This window comes from Perca fluviatilis, chromosome 17 (assembly GCF_010015445.1).
Source record: "Perca fluviatilis chromosome 17, GENO_Pfluv_1.0, whole genome shotgun sequence".
Classification (NCBI taxonomy): Eukaryota; Metazoa; Chordata; class Actinopteri; order Perciformes; family Percidae; genus Perca; species Perca fluviatilis.
The window spans coordinates 36,312,964-36,317,963 of NC_053128.1; the positions used below are offsets into that span (position 1 = coordinate 36,312,964).

The 5,000-nt window shown below is 37.9% G+C and overlaps 1 pseudogene; it reads right to left on the reverse strand.

The window, feature by feature from the left end:
* LOC120545104 overlaps positions 1-5,000 on the reverse strand; it is a 21,057-nt pseudogene that overhangs the window by 13,236 nt on the left and 2,821 nt on the right.

Consider the following 5,000-nt stretch of genomic DNA (forward strand, 5'->3'; position numbering starts at 1 on the left):
TCATTAAAACACACTAAACACTTTATTAATCTCATTAAAACACACCAAACACTTTATTAATCTCACTAAAAGACACCTAACACTTTATTAATCTCATTAAAACACACAAAACACGTTATTAATCTCACTAAAAGACACCTAACACTTTATTAATCTCATTAAAACACACAAAACACGTTATTAATCTCACTAAAATACCAAACCCTGATGATTAAGAGAGATAACAGACCCTTGTGGAGGTTAAGATCTGCCCTGAGTAGTCTACTGTACGTCCACTAACCTTCTAGACGCTAGACGTTACAGTAAACTGCTGAGTGTACTACTTCATACTAGTACACAACATTACACTTCCTTCCTCTTCTAGGCTACTTAAGACATAAAAAATACCAAAACCTGACATGAAGACACTGTAGAATGAAATCTGAAGTGATGAACATGAATGTACCTGTTGATGAGTCAATCTGATTGATTTTACTAATCTCAGTAAAACACACAAAACACTTTATTAATCTCAGTAAAACACACCTAACACTTTATTAATCTCAGTAAAACACACTAAACACTTTATTAATCTCAGTAAAACACACTAAACACTTTATTAATCTCAGTAAAACACACCTAACACTTTATTAATCTCAGTAAAACACACTAAACACTTTATTAATCTCAGTAAAACACACTAAACACTTTATTAATCTCACTAAAACACACCTAACACTTTATTAATCTCATTAAAACACACCTAACACTTTATTAATCTCATTAAAACACACCTAACACTTTATTAATCTCAGTAAAACACACCTAACACTTTATTAATCTCATTAAAACACACCTAACACTTTATTAATCTCAGTAAAACACACTAAACACTTTATTAATCTCAGTAAAACACACTAAACACTTTATTAATCTCACTAAAACACACTAAACACTTTATTAATCTCCATCTACACAAAAAGGCGACAAAAAAAACTATCTAATCTAATCTCACTAAACACACTACTTAGATAATGTCCCAACTCTCCAACAATCAAAGACTTTAATTTCTAAACTTTATTTTCCAGCAGTATAACAGCCACTAGATGGCAGCAGAGTACTCTGTGTATTTAGAGTACTCTGTGTATTTAGAGTACTCTGTGTATTTAGAGTACTCTGTGTATTTAGAGTACTCTGTATTTAGAGTACTCTGTGTATAGTGTATACTCTTCAGATGTGTTTGTGTGTTTGAGACGACAGAATATCAAATATAACACCTCAACAGATTTTATTGTAAGACTGAAAAACATGTTTTCATTTTTTAAAAGTGGAAACTTATTATTAGAGCAGATCATCAGAATCTACTGGTGACATTTCTCTAGTCAGTCTGAACACACACACACAGACACACACACACACACACACACACACACACACACACACACACACACACACACACAGACACACAGACAAGACAGACACACACACACACAGACACAGACAGACACAGACACACACACACACAAACAGACAGACACACACACACACACACAGACACACACACACACAGACACAGACAGACACACACACACACAGACACAGACAGACACACACACACACACAGACACACACACAGACAGACACAGACAGACACACACACACACACACACACACACAGACACACACACAGACACACACACACAGACACACAGACACACAGACACACACACACACACAGACACACACACACACAGACACACACACAGACACACACACACACACAGACACACACACACACACACACACACACACACACACAGACACAGACACACACACACAGTGTCACTTTGTGTCCAATGTATCATGAAAGAGTGAAAGTCTGTCTGCCTGTGTGTGTTAGCAGTTAGCCTGTTAGCAGTTAGCCTGTTAGCCTGTTAGCAGTCAGCCTGTTAGCTTACCCTCCTGTGCGGCGGTGTAGATGGTCCCCGGTAGCTTGGGGTGGGGCTCGGCGGTCTTGGCGGCGATGACGATGTTAGCTCCGTCTCTGGCGGCCTTCAGAGCGATGGCTTTACCGATCCCTCGGCTCGCTCCGGTGATGAACAGCGTGCAGCCCGCCAGCTTCCTGCAGCACAGCAGGGGACATACAAGAGTTAGCTGGCATGCTAACACACAGGATGCTAACACACAGGATGCTAAGATGCTAACACACAGGATGCTAAGATGCTAAACACAGGATGCTAAGATGCTAAACACAGGATGCTAAGATGCTAACACACAGGATGCTAAGATGCTAACACACAGGATGCTAAGATGCTAAACACAGGATGCTAAGATGCTAACACACAGGATGCTAAGATGCTAACACACAGGATGCTAAGATGCTAAACACAGGATGCTAAGATGCTAACACACAGGATGCTAAGATGCTAAACACAGGATGCTAAGATGCTAACACACAGGATGCTAAGATGCTAACACACAGGATGCTAAGATGCTATGATGCTAGACCTAAGAAGGTCCAGCGAATGGAAGAACATTATTTATTATTACGGCCAATGAAAGCTCTCCTTTAACTCTGACGTAGACTAAAGGAGACGGTACACATGTATCGTGTTCAGACAGACAGACAGACAGACAGACAGACAGACAGACACACACACACACACACAGACAGATACACACACACACAGACAGACAGACAGACAGACAGACAGACAGATACACACACACAGACAGACACACAGACAGAGAGACACACACAGACACACACACACACACACACACACACACACACAGACACACACAGACACACACACACACACACACACACACACACAGACAGACAGACAGACACACACACACACACACACCACAGACACACACACACACACACACACACACACACACAGACACACACAGACACACACACACACACACACACACACACACACAGACAGACAGACAGACACACACAGACACACACACACAGTGTGAAGTCTTCTGGTAGCTGTGCCGAGAGAAATCTCAATCATTCCCAATCTTACAGAGACGGAGAGCGTAGGTATATGTAAGGAGATAACATAGACACAGGCTAATTACTGATCACTAACATGCTAGTTAACATTAGTAATTACTGATCACTAACATGCTAGTTAACATTAGTAATTACTGATCACTAACATGCTAGTTAACATTAGTCATTACTGATCACTAACATGCTAGTTAACATCAGTAATTACTGATCACTAACATGCTAGTTAACATCAGTAATTACTGATCACTAACATGCTAGTTAACATCAGTCATTACTGATCACTAACATGCTAGTTAACATTAGTAATTACTGATCACTAACATGCTAGTTAACATTAGTCATTACTGATCACTAACATGCTAGTTAACATTTTAATTACTGATCACTAACATGCTAGTTAACATTAGTAATTACTGATCACTAACATGCTAGTTAACATTAGTAATTACTGATCACTAACATGCTAGTTAACATTAGTCATTACTGATCACTAACATGCTAGTTAACATTAGTAATTACTGATCACTAACATGCTAGTTAACATTAGTAATTACTGATCACTAATATACTAGTTAACATTAGTAATTACTGATCACTAACATGCTAGTTAACATTAGTCATTACTGATCACTAACATGCTAGTTAACATTAGTAATTATTGATCACTAACATGCTAGTTAACATTAGTAATTACTGATCACTAACATGCTAGTTAACATTAGTCATTACTGATCACTAACATGCTAGTTAACATTAGTCATTAAACCTAAACAGATAATGGAAGTCCAAACTGCCTGTGAGCTTCTCCTGTACTATACGGTAATTCCTCTACTGTGTGACAGTAAGTCCGTGGTTATGACACAATCGTTAAAGAGACTTATTATTTGGTGAAAGTTCTTCTTCAGCTGTTTGTGTTCACACAACAATATAAATATATCTGTCGTCTCCTCCTCCTCCTCCTCCTCCTCCTCCTCAGGGCTGAACTAATACAACTTCTCACGGTCGTCTGTCTGGTTTTATTTAAAGAAGAGAAACTGATGACCTCTGGTGACCCCTGGGACCGGAGGAGGAAACATTTATCTAACGTTTGGTTGCTTATTTCGGGTAAAAATGACGTTTTTGTTCTTGTCTACTGTTTCTTCACTCTTCTTCTGCATCTTTGTTGCTTTTCTTAACGTTTTTGACCGATTTTGGCAGTTTTTAACATATTTAATAATCATTGCTGAACATTAAAGATTGTGGTGATGCACAGGATAAATAAAACCCCTTGAAATTACTTAATTTTCATTAAAGAAATTAAAATAAAACTTTTTTTTAAACTATTTTACTTCAGACAAGTTTTTTTTACCCTAAATAAATCAGTTTTAAATGTTCTACCATTATGCTTCTTTTTTTTTTGATTCTCACGTCATTTTGTGCAAATTGGAAATATTTCAATCAAGTTTTCAGAAGACTTCCGATTCACTTTTCACAATAAAAGCCCCCCAGCACGGAAGCTGCCATCGTAGGCTTTTATTGTGAAGGAACATTACCGGTTTGATTAGTTGCAATAAATAGCCAAACAAACTATTTAAATCTAAACATGTTTCTACCAAATTAAATAAAAAACAAAATAAATAGAACGCAGGATCGGATGTTAGCAAGCAAGCTAACTAATGCTATAAAACATCTGACCGGATGTTTTATAGAGTTAGAGATAATGAAGTCTAAAAGTAGTTTTAAAGTACCGGTACTTTTAGACTTCATTATTGGTGGTATTATTTTGTGTGTATGTTGGAGTTGAAACCTCAACAAGAATAGTTTTAAACACGAGGCTTGACCACCAAAAGCTGCGTACACCAAACTCCATTTAAAACAAACGTAACTTTTAAAATAACTTGCTTGCAGCTAATAGGACAGACCAGACAGAACTGACTGCGTCCAGTTTCTGAAGCGGATGAGTTCAACACACAATCCGGCTCACATAAAGTCCCGATATAAACAGTGT